The sequence below is a fragment of the Bos indicus genome, chromosome 6 (assembly GCF_029378745.1).
Source record: "Bos indicus isolate NIAB-ARS_2022 breed Sahiwal x Tharparkar chromosome 6, NIAB-ARS_B.indTharparkar_mat_pri_1.0, whole genome shotgun sequence".
NCBI lineage: Eukaryota > Metazoa > Chordata > Mammalia > Artiodactyla > Bovidae > Bos > Bos indicus.
Window position 1 is genome coordinate 62,656,541 of NC_091765.1, and position 12,858 is coordinate 62,669,398.

Genomic DNA, 12,858 nt, shown 5'->3' on the forward strand with positions numbered 1-12,858 from the left:
TTGTGGGAGAGTATAGTCAGCTGTCTATAATTTATGTGCCAAATAAACATAAAATAAAAAGGTAAAGTTACAGAATCAAGTTATAAAGCTGAAGGGATCTGAGAAATCATACAACCAATTTCTTCTACTTACCACTGGGCAAAGGTGACTTCGAAAAGTGAAGTGACTGGCCTGAGGATGCACACAGATTCACTAGGGAACTCTCCCTGGCAAATGCTATGTATGCTTACACTAAGGAGAAGGCAATGGCACCCCACTCCAGTACTCTTGCCTGGAAAATCCCATGGATGGAGGAGCCTGGTTGGCTGCAGTCCATGGGGTCGCTAAGAGTTGGGCACAACAGAGCAACTTCACTTTCACTTTTCACTTTCATGCATTGGAGAAGGAAATGGCAACCCACTCCAGTGTTCTTGCCTGGAGAATCCCAGGGACGAGGGAGCCTGGTGGGCTGCCGTCTATGGGGTCGCACAGAGTCGGACACGACTGAAGCGACTTAGCTGCAGCAGCCTACACTAAAGTACTAAATCTGTATTTCATCAACACTTACTCAGTGATTGAACTGATTTCTGTTAGTCCGTATTAGAGAGGTTTTAACTGTAGTACCTAATTTCAGTATATGGTTCAAATTCACTGAGCCTATCACTTCTGTAGTAGATGGTGATTGCGTGGTTCTAGACATAGTCATTGTACTCAGTAAAGTCTTTTTGAAACTTAGCTTTGCTTCACATGATTATAAACTATGAACGACCATAAAAGAGGAAGCTGAGAAATAGCAAAGAACCTAGTGGAAGTGGCATGCAAGGGGGGTTCAATTTTCCACTGTGTGGCTGCCAAAGACCTCACCCCATCAGCAATTCTCTCCTAGAGAACAGCCAGGGCAAAGTCACCCCAATGCAGGTGCTGACCTATGCAGTCGCTTGCTGGGAAGACACTGGCAGGATCAGTGCAGCCTTTCTGGAAAGCACTGTGCACCCATGTGGAAAGGAAGGAGGAAGAGAAGGGAATTCCCTAATTACTGGGCAAATACTACAAACATAACGGCAGCTACCTCCTTGCACTCTAAGCACAGACTAAGAACTGAGTGGGGCAGACTTTGCTTTTAAAACAGCAAAAGCCTGGCTCACATCAAAGTGTACAGGTTCAAAGTCTAAAGTCCCAAGAATTCTGTTCATCTAGTAAAAATAACAGAACTATAGTGATATTCAGTTCTGGGCTGGCTTGGGAAGTCTAGTATTAAGAAATGAGAAGCATATTGTAATGGTCCAGGCATGAGATAAGCTGAAACTTAACAAAAGCAAAATGGTCTGACTCTATGTGGCTTAGGATTGCACTTAACACACCATCAGGTAAGGCTTCTAAACAATCTCTTTATAATTTTTTTCTTTGGGTGGGCCTCATTTGCTTTCATTTTCATATAGGTCAAAAATTTGTTCAGAGAGTTAGATTGCATTTAAAAATAATAAATGTTGAAAATATACTATTAAATTATAAAGAAGTAAACTATCAATACAATCATTATGTAACTACTAACAAAAAGAATGCTACTGTTTGATCATTCAAGTAAAGGTCACACTCATTTTATTTACATATGAAATATTTATTTCCATTTAAAGATTATGGCAATTTTATGTGATATGTTAAATATATTATTTTCCTATTCTCATTGAATTCTCCATTTTTATATTTTTACTCCAGTTCATCATGCAGTTACTTTCTATACCTAATTTGAGCACCACCAAAGACAACTACTATCCAAAGTGTTATGACTTGCAAATAATTCATATAGAGCTGAATGTCTTTGATAGATGAATATCTCTGATGAATGAGAGCTACTTATCAGTGCTTACCATATAATGTAATATGAAACTGATTAGTATGATTTTAAAAAAATAATTAGTTGTCTAAGATGAAGATAAAGGATTAAGTATAAAATGTTTCTAAAGCAAACTAGGGTAAATTAAACATTACATATTTAAAAGTTTAAGCACCTCAAGCTAATATTACCTTGAACCATGGTGACAAATGTCATTGTATTTCTTCTGGTTAAACAGCGGAAGTTCAATATTACAGTGACAGCCACAAGTCTTAAATAATTACCTTGGAATGTTAGATGATAAAGTATGCCAATTGTTGAGTATTTCTTTGCTTTACACAAAAAAGAAAGCAGGATAAACCATGCAATTCAAGGTCTATTTAAACTACACCAAGATAAATAGAAAATGTCAGCCAATCAAGAGAATATGAATTTTCTCCTCCAAAATCACAGTTTTTTTTCAACTAAAATGGAATCGTGTTTTTATCATGACAAATCAATTGAATAGTTAAGGATATTTAGTATGAACTGATTGCTTTGATTCTTCATGCCCTTTAATTAACTTGAATTATAACTTTCATTGCTTTGATGGACAACCAGCTTTATAGCACTGTAAAAAATCTGCTTCACATTTGTAAGAATTTATGAAATTTCAGTGCAGTTCAAAAAGCATTTGTTGAAATTACTATGTGCTTTACATTGAGCTATGTACAACAGTTTTATGAAGTAAATAAAAGGAGCAGAAATATAACTAAAATTCATGATTGCTAGACCACATAGAGTGGTAATATCATAATGCTTGACACAGAAATAATAAATAGAAGTGCGTAGCCCTCAGACAGGGGGTGGTATCTATCTTGGTATTACTAGGTGTTTCCATAAAGATGCAAGTGTGAAGGCAACCTGAACAGAATGGGCAGAAAATGTAAAGGCACATGTAATCACAAGTAAATTGGTATCTTGGGGGCAATGGAACATATAAGTCATGAAACTAGATAGCTGGTTAAATACAACTTCATAAATGCTTCTATTTGCTAAATTGGGACTGTATCTTATAATTAACAGGAAACCAATGACTGTTTTCAACAGAGAAATAGCTTGACTAGTTTTGTTTTAGAATGATTTCTTTGAGAGCAGTTTAGTGAAAGGATTTTAATGATGTAAGCAACATATATGTCAAAATAGATTTAAGCAAGAGAAGATTCTAAGTAGCTCCATAGTGATCCTGAAAGTTTGACATGTGATAGGCATAACATAAATGCTGATATTTTCTCATTTGCTTTTTGCCTTTTTTTTCTTTACTCGCAGATAGATATTAGATCTTGGCCATGTATTAATATTGCAATAGTGTTAAAATACCCTTGGGTTTTATGCCCTTAATACAGTAAAAAAATAAATAGTCCATTAAAAAAAATCAAAATCTTATAGTTTTTAAATCTGTCCCTTTCTTGGTTAAATTTATTTTTAATTATTTTTTGTTTTGATGGCATTGTGAATGATATAGTTTTTCTTTTTTCCCCCTTAAATTCTAGTTGATTTACAATACTATATTAGTTTCATATGCACAACATAGTGATTCAGTATTTTTATAGATAGTATTCCATTTAATATTATTATAAAATATTGTCTAAATTCCCTGTGCTGTATGTATATCTTTAGATTTTATTTTACACATAATAGTTTGTACCTCTTAACTCTCTACTGCTATCTTGCCCATACCCCCATGTATATTAAAACCATGATGAGATATCTCCATACACCTGTCAGAACAGCTAGTATCAAAAAGACCATAAATAACACATATTGGCGAGGATGTGTACCAAAATATAATTGTGTTGTTATTCAGGTCAGGAAGCAACAGTTAGAACTGGACATGGGACAACAGATTGGTTCCAAATAGGAAAAGGAGTACATCAAGGCTGTATATTGTCACCCTGCTTATTTAACTTATATGCAGAGTACATCATGAGAAATGCTGGACTGGAAGAAACACAAGCTGGAATCAAGATTGCTGGGAGAAATATCAATAACCTCAGATATGCAGATGACACCACCCTTATGGCAGAAAGTGAAGAGGAACTCAAAAGCCTCTTGATGAAAGTGAAAGAGGAGAATGAAAAAGTTGGCTTAAAGCCGAACATCAGAAAATGAAGATCATGGCATCCGGTCCATTAACTTCATGGGAAATAGACAGGGAAACAGTGGAAACAGTGTCAGACTTTATTTTTTTGGGCTCCAAGATTACTGCAGATGGTGACTGCAGCCATGAAATGAAAAGACGCTTACTCCTTGGAAGCAAAGTTATGTCCAACCTAGATAGCATATTCAAAAGCAGAGACATTACTTTGCCAACAAAGGTCCGTCTAGTCAAGGCTATGGTTTTTCCTGTGGTCATGTATGGATGTGAGAGTTGGACTGTGAAGAAAGCTGAGTGCTGAAGAATTGATGCTTTTGAACTGTGGTGTTGGAGAAGACTCTTGAGAGTCCCTTGGACTGCAAGGAGATCCAACCAGTCCATTCTGAAGGAGATCAGCCCTGGGATTTCTTTGGAAGGAATGGTGCTAAAGCTAAAACTCCAGTACTTTGGCTACCTGATGCGAAGAGTTGACTCGTTGGAAAAGATTCTGATGCTGGGAGGGATTGGGGGCAGGAGGAGAAGGGGACGACAGAGGATGAGATGGCTGGATGGCATCACTGACTCTATGGACGTGAGTCTGAGTGAACTCCGGGAGTTGGTGATGGACAGGGAGGCCAGGTGTGCTGCCATTCATGAGGTTGCAAAGAGTAGGACATGACTGAGAGACTAAACTGAACTGATTTATAATAATGAAACATTGGAAACACCCTTAATGTTCAATAGTAGAAAATGGATTCAGGAAATTATGCTATGTTAATGTTGCCTGGTCACTAAAATATGTTCACAAATAATTTTTCATACAATAGAAAAACACTTAGTATAATCATGACAGGGACAAAATTTATTAACATGACAGGATACCCCATCTTAGCCTTTCATTACACCTTCTTAGGATAGGCGAGACTTTGCAAACCCAGTTCTCAGACTTTTTTTATTCTTTCTTTTCCTTTTTTTCTTTCTCTCTTTTCTTCCTTCTTTCCTTTCTTCCTTTCAGTTTTATGTATATGTGATTCAGAATCACAATATGATAATGCCTGAGAGTCAGGGGGAAAAGGGATAATTCAGGTGGGGTGACTAATTTGAAACAAATGGCTGACAGGTTTAAGATAAGAGAAAGCATGGGACTGGAGTTTTACAGAAATTTAGGTTTAACGTGAGAGAGGTGCAAAAGTGTCAGACTTTGGGAGTGGTAGGTCTTCCAAGAAACTTGGTTGCAATGTTCTTCAAGACATGAAAGAAAGGTTTGCTTCCTTTCTGATGACCATTTGTGCAGAATTACTTTTCCGAGTGTGATTTGTAACTGAGAGCAAATCTAACTCCGCACTGGATCTATAAATTTTGTGCTCTGTTGCCTGTGCTTAGTCATGCTGGCTCTGCACCTTTGTAAAGAACATTGAGTATAGCCTGAAATACACATGGTAGCTCATTCCCAAGGCTCTACCTCCCATTGTTATCTGCTTGGTCATGTCTGACTCTTTGTGACCCCATGGACTGTAGCCCGCCAGGCACCTCTATCCATGGGATTCTCTAGGCAAGAATACTGGAATGAGTAATCATTCTTTTCTCCAGTGGATCTTCTTGACCCAGGGATTGAACTTGTATCTCCTGCTTATACTTGGATTCTTTATAGTCTGAACCACCAGGGAAGCCCCTGCCTCCCAGACTTGACCTTTAAAGGCACAACACCTTTCATTTATATAGAGATACAACATTGCAGAACAGAGAATAACATTTTTCTTGTTGGTGGTTTGCAGTAACATTGTGACCAGATCTACGGGGACAACTCAAGAACAATGAATAATAATATCCCTTCTGGGTCTAGATGGCAGCAAGAAATTTGCAAAAACTAGCCACTCCCCCAACCCACTTTCTGTCCCTCTTTTAGTATAAAATAAGCCTGGATTCTAACTTGGGTAAGATGGTTCTGTGGGACATTAGTCTACCATTTTCTCCATCTGCTGGTTCCTAATAAATTCACTATCAAACACATCTTGTGTCTCAGTTTATTGTCCTGTTATGCAGTGATCCAGAGCCAACAAAGGTCCAAATAGTCAAAGCTATCGTTTTCCCAGTAGTCATGTACAAATATGGGAGTTGGACCAGAAAGAAGGCTGAGCACTGAAGAATTAATGATTTTGAACTGTGGTGTTGAAGACACTTGAGAGTCCCTTGGACAGCATGGAGGTCAAAACAGTCAATCCTAAAGGAAATCAACCCTGAATGTTCATTGGAAGGACTGATGTTGAAACTAATACTAATACTTTGGCCACCTGGTGCGAAGAACTGACTCATTAGAAAAGATCCTGATTCTGGGGAAGACTGAAGGCATGAGAAGGGGTTGACAGAGGATAAGAAGGTTGGATGGTATCACTGACTCAATGGAAGTGAGTTTGAAAAAGCTCTGGGAGATGGTGAAGGACAGGGAAGCCTGGTGTGGTGTGGGCCATGGGGTTGGAAAGAGTTGGAGATGACTAAGTGACTGAATAACAACAAATGTAGTGAGGAGCATGAACCTGAAGCAATTTCATGTAGGTGTGAGACAGATGTGGTCTCTGGTTTGAAGATACAGATATAGCAGACTATTTTAATAAGAAAAATTCTCAATTGCTGGGCTTCCCAGGAGGTGTTAGTGGTAAAGAATCCACCTGCCAAAGCAGGAGACATAAGAGATGTGTGTTCAACCTCTGGGTTGGGAAGATCCCCTGGAGGAGGAATACTCACTCCAGTATTCTTGCCTGGAAAATCCCATGGACAGAGGAGCCTGGTGGGCTACAGTCCATGGGGTCACAAAGATTTGGTAAATTAGTGAAAGAAAAGGAAATTAAAAGAGGAGAAGGAATAAGTGAATGAGAAGAGAAAAAAGTAAGGAAATCAAAGGGAGAAGAACAAAGGAAGGAAAAAATAATATATATATATATAATCATATTTTAATAATTAATAAGACTGATTAGAAAAGTCTACCAGATTCATAAAATCTACAGTTTTTTCAGTGATTGTGCTTGCTTGACTGGACATTTGTTTTTAATTTTATTCTTAAAGTTTTTAGTACTTTTTTTGATATTTTCCATAATTAGATCATATGTATTCTTAATTTGGAAATCTTTCATTAAAAGTGTCATATATGGTAGATTTTCACCACTTCCTATGTTGGATGGATGTTTTAAACAGAGTTTATTGTTATAGTAGTTTTGAACAAGGAAATTTATGGTCACACAAGGAAGGCATTACATCAGAGTTGATTTCATAGTACCATCTGTAAGAAACATATTGACTTTATATGGAGGGTATAACTATTTAAATTTCTTTATTTCCTCATTATATTACACAGCAGAAATCTACCTAGGGTTTTGTATAGTCTGATTTAAAAGATTTCATGCTATTGATACATTCCAATTTCTTACTGTGTAAAATCTTGTACCTTTATGCTCAATTTTATCATGAATCATTTCCTTATTTAATAACTCTGCCATGTGAGGCCATGATATCACTGGCTAAATGTTTAGAAAGTCAAAATCAATGATTCTTCATTTCATGGATTTAAGTAATTTCTTACAACAGAAACAATAATGAAAGATGAACTTTCCCCTTAGAAAATATTGTAAAAAAATAAAATTGATATTTATTTAGCATCTCTTTTTGTTAGGTATTGTCTGAACTAATTAATATATATTAAATGTAACCCTCTCCAAGTAGGTTATAGATAAGGAGACAGAGCTTCAAGGAGATTAAAGAATCTGAACGTGGTTCCCCAGTCAGTGATGGGGTTGTACAGCTGATAAGGAATTTCTGCCTTTTATTTCTATTACATTGTAGTACTTTCCTCATTAATTAAACTATATAAATGAAAAGTAACATTGGTTTTAAAACCAAACAAAGAAGAATGAAAGAGCAAAAACATTTCTCTTATTAAGTCAAATGGGGACCAAATCCTATGGAAATTCAACTTTAATTCATGATTCAATCCATGCTAACTCCCACTTCACCAAGTCTTCATTTTCTTTTTCCCTTAAAGACTCAGACACAAAAACAGAATTGGGGTAGACTCTTCTGATTTTTCCAGATATATTCAATTCTGTCTGAATCACAAATGGAATGCAGCATTAACTCACAAGCTGGGAGCTCTGATATGCTTCACATCTCTTTGAAACTCTTTGAGTTAATTATTGTATTCTATGACAGTCCTCTGAAATATTTATAAAAGAAACCAATATTGTCATTTTTTTTCCTATTCATTCAGGTTAAAATAACAGGTTTATGTTCAATAATATCTGCATAAATATCTTTCAGTGGAAAGAACCTGAGCTTGTTAATAAATTATTTTTACTTTCTGTTTGATAAAATGATGAAGACAACAAAACAATCTTTTTTTAAAATAGTTTATTTTAAAAGTAGACATCTTCCAAAGATGTTTTGGCATCAACAGTCTTTCAGAATAATTTTATTTTCTATTTCATTCTATTCTACAGCAATAATGAATGTACAAAGGGGATCCTGATTACTAAACCAAGAAATAATTGGTTGGCACTTATTTTAAAGAACTCAGACAAGCACCATTTTCCAACATTTTCAGCAAGAGTTAAACAAGTTTTCTACTGAAAATATAATTAACTAGAAAATAGCTTTTATAAAACACCCCATTTCTAAGATCTTTTACTGAATGAATCTTTGTGGAATTTTCTTTTCTATCATTTTTTCTTATTTCTATGTGGTGATAGCTGTGTAGCCATCACCCTTTGAATTTTCATTAAACCATCATAAAGATATAACTTAAGATTATTTATAAGTATGCTAGTTGTTTTTATCATGTACAAAATATGTTTCATTGATGATTACATAGGAAATATTCCTCAGTTTGGGTTGCTTGTTGATATATATCTGCATAAAAGTTTTTCTTCATTTTCAGAGAATATGTCAAAACATGAAAAATGATATATAAACAAATGGTTAAATAAGACTTCTAAGAACAGTATCCAAAAAAAAAAGAAGATCCAAGGAAGAAATTTAACTTGAAAATTATAGCTTCAAGAATACATAATGTTAAGAGAAAAAGAAATAGAAACAAACTTTAACGTTGTCATTAGACTGTTCATGTATTTTCTTATTCTAATTTGTACTTTCAAGAGTTTAAAAAGTACTCTGAAAGAAATTTATCTGTAAATGATACATAATATAGCTGCTTAATAATATTTTACAGAAAGAGGAAAATAGTTTTACTACAAGGATAAAAATAATTTGAACACTCTTTGCATTCAAAGAACATGGGAATTTATATTCCTAACATAAAAATTTATGTTGCCTTAGAACAAGCTTGATAAAGAAACCAGTCTTTCGGGTGGCAGAATGACACATATGTCACTACACTGTGCGGGGATGGATTAATGAACTCTGAACTCTTGAGATCTGTTTGATAGCTCCATTGCTATTGTTGTTTAGTCACTGTCATATCTGACTCTTTTGTGACCAATGGACTGTAGCCTGCTAGGTTCCTCTTTCCATGGGATTTCCCAGGTTAAGAATACTGGAGTGGATTGCCATTTCCTTTTCCAAGGAATTTTCTTGACCCAGGGATTGAACCCATACCTCCTGCATTGGCAAGCAGATTCTTTACCACTGAGTCAACCAGGAAGCCCTTATAGCTCCATACATGTGTGCAGTTCAAGATTTTGATTTCTATCATCAGAATTACATCTTCAGTGGTCCCTAACTTGAGACTATATCTCTTCTTCAGAAACAGTGAAGAATCCTAGAGGCATGGGATGGGAAAACGAAATGTTGCTCCTGATAAGATGATTATATGCAGTTAGATGCATTGCTGGGAGAAATATCAATAACCTCAGATATGCAGATGACGCCACCCTTATGGCAGAAAGTGAAGAGGAAATAAAAAGCCTCTTGATGAAAGTGAAAGTGGAGACTGAAAAAGTTGGCTTAAAGCTCAACATTCAGAAAACGAAGATCATGGCATCTGGTCCTATCACTTCATGGGAAATAGATGGGGAAACACTGGAAACAGTGTCAGACTTTATTTTTTTGGGCTCCAAAATCATTGCAGATGGTGGCTGCAGCCATGAAATTAACAGACGCTTACTCCTTGGAAGGAAAGTTATGTCCAACCTAGATAGCATATTCAAAAGCAGAGACATTACTTTGCCGACAGAGGTTTGTCTAGTCAAGGCTATGGTTTTTCCTGTGGTCGTGTATGGATGCGAGAGTTGGACTGTGAAGAAGGCTGAGCGCCAAAGAATTGATGCTTTTGAACTGTGGTGTTGGAGAAGACTCTTGAGAGTCCCTTGGACTGCAAGGAGATCCAACCAGTCCATTCTGAAGGAGATCAGCCCTGGGATTTCTTTGGAAGGAATGATGCTAAAGCTGAAACTCCAGAACTTTGGCCACCTCATGCGAAGAGTTGACTCATTGGAAAAGACTCTGATGCTGGGAGGGATTGGGGGCAGGAGGAGAAGGAGAAGACAGAGGATGAGATGGCTGGATGGCATCACTGACTCGATGGACATGAGTCTGGGTGAACTCCAGGAGTTGGTGATGGACAGGGAGGCCTGGCATGCTGTGATTCATGGGGTCGCAAAGAGTCGGACATGACTGAGCGACTGAACTGAACTGAACTGAACTGAGATGCAGTAATATTGAGATAATTTTGCAATGTCTAGCTTATACTTTTAGTAAATCAGGATGCTACCTTTACTTATAATTTAGATTGGAATATGGAAGATGACCAAGCTATTTTTATATATATAAGAAATTTGCTATTTTTTCTTTTAGTGGGGATTACTGAACAGCTGTTCTCTGGATAACTGTAACTAGAACCTTAGGCCTCAGTAGTTTTAAAAATTCTTGAAAGTGCCCTTGGCCCCTCTCTCTACACCCATTCTTTGTTGAAAATGGAAATGTGGAAATACCTCATTGAATATCTGAGTGTGTTCTCGGTTATATGAATGCACAAGTACCCAAGGTCTGTCTCTGACATCGTCCTGCAAGCAACACTTATTTAATAAAGGCATATCCTGACTCCCTCCTGTAATCAGCTCTCCAGAGGAATTTAATTTTTAATTAACTGCAGCAGAGTGTTTACTTTTGCTTTAGAACTGATTAATCAGAACTTTGTTATTTGTGTTGCAAAAAGGGGATATATATCTAATTAAACAAGGGGGAATTTACTTTCACTGACTTGCATCTAGCCAAAATAAAAGCAGACTCTGAAAGCAAGGGTGCTTGGAATATTCCATAGCAAGTTGTGCAGGGGTTAGGCCTTTGGTAATAAACTTGTTAACTGCTGAGTTCTAAGCTGTGTATTCACTAAATTACTTGTTAGGATGTTCTATTATTTGTTTTAACCTTCATGAATTTTTTTCTCCAGTTGCTTCCACTGAACTTTTAGGATAAAAATAAAATACTTCCCTCATTGTATTAGTCAGGTTGCCATAACAAAATGTTATAGATTAATGGCAGAAACTTAGTTTCTCAAAGTTCTGGAGTCTAGAAGTACTAGACAAAGGTCTGGCAGGGGTGTTTTCTGGTGAGGATTCTCTTCTTGGCTTGACGATCACCAACTTCTGGTTGTATCATTGCATGGCAGTGAGAGAGTGAGAGCAAGCTCTCTGGTGTCTCTTATAAGAACACTTAATTCCACAGGTTGGATTTCCCCAGTGGCTCAAGCAGTAAAGCATCTGCCTGCAATGCAAGAAACACCTTTTCTGTTCCTGGGTTGGGATGACCCCCTGGAGAAGGAAGTGGCAACCCATTCCAGTATTCTTACCTGGAGAATCTCATGGACAGAGATAGCCTGGTGGGATACAGTCCATGGGGTCACAAAAAGCTGGACATGACTCTGCACATGCACAAAAGGCTCCACCCTTATAACCTCATTTAACCTTAATTATCTCATAAAGGCCCTAGCTTCAAATAGTCACACTGAGCATTAAGGCTTTAACATAGGATTATTTTGAGAGGCTGGAACAATTCAGTCCATAGTACTCATGTAAAGTTTCTATTCCCTCTCACTCATTATCTTTATCTTCTTTTAAAGGCCATTGGAGACGTCCAGATTGAATATTCTTTGCTCTTATCAGCACAACATATTAAACTTTAAGAGTAGAGACTCAGGGCTTCTTTTGTCCTGGCCCAGGTATCACAGCTTTCTGTCATCTACTCCTTTAAATATATGTCATATTTCAGCTTTTCCTATTTCAGGAAGTAGAACTATCAGAATCCCAATAAATACATCTTATCTGATAATATAGGAAAGCCAGGAACACTGAGTAATAAATTGAACATGTGACCAATCACCTAGTATTTTTCCCTCTGACCAGAAAAGTTTACATCTTGAAGACAAAGCTTGAAACAGGATGTTTCTTAAATACAAAAGCCACTTTTCACAGTAACTTTCAAAAACCATTTTTCTCTGCCATAAAACATATCTCTTCAATCAGATTTTAAAAAATATATAGCTTTTAAGGGAAGGAAACATGCACTGAGGGGTGTATACATGATATATGTAGACATACATGTATGTCTACGTGCATATGTCTATGTGTATGTCTATGTGTACTTTGTGCACACGTGAGTACTTTAATTCCTTAAAAAATTCTCTGTAGTAAGTTTTTTTAGTCACTCTCTTTTAGCTGCTGAAACTAAAGTTCATACAGAAGTAACTCTTTTTTTTTAAATTTACAAACTTTGTAAGTTAGAAAAGATAGGGTTAAATCCAGCTTTCCTTTGTTTGCAAATATTTCCCCATATTCTTGGGTTGTCTTTTTGCTTATGGTTTCCTTTGCTTTGCAAAAACTTTTAAATTTAATTACATCCCATTGTTCATTTTTGTTTTTATTTTCGTTACCTAGGAGGTGTATTAATCTCCAAAATATTCACACAGCTCATGCAACTCCATATCAAA

General features: G+C 36.5%; 1 long non-coding RNA gene across 1 annotated transcript; it reads left to right on the top strand.

The window, feature by feature from the left end:
- Positions 1-1,189: 1,189 nt before the first annotated feature.
- On the top strand, positions 1,190-11,249 carry LOC139183629 (uncharacterized). Its single transcript, XR_011567180.1, has 2 exons — positions 1,190-1,346; positions 3,660-11,249. It is a non-coding gene; the product is annotated as an uncharacterized lncRNA (long non-coding RNA).
- Positions 11,250-12,858: the final 1,609 nt, after the last annotated feature.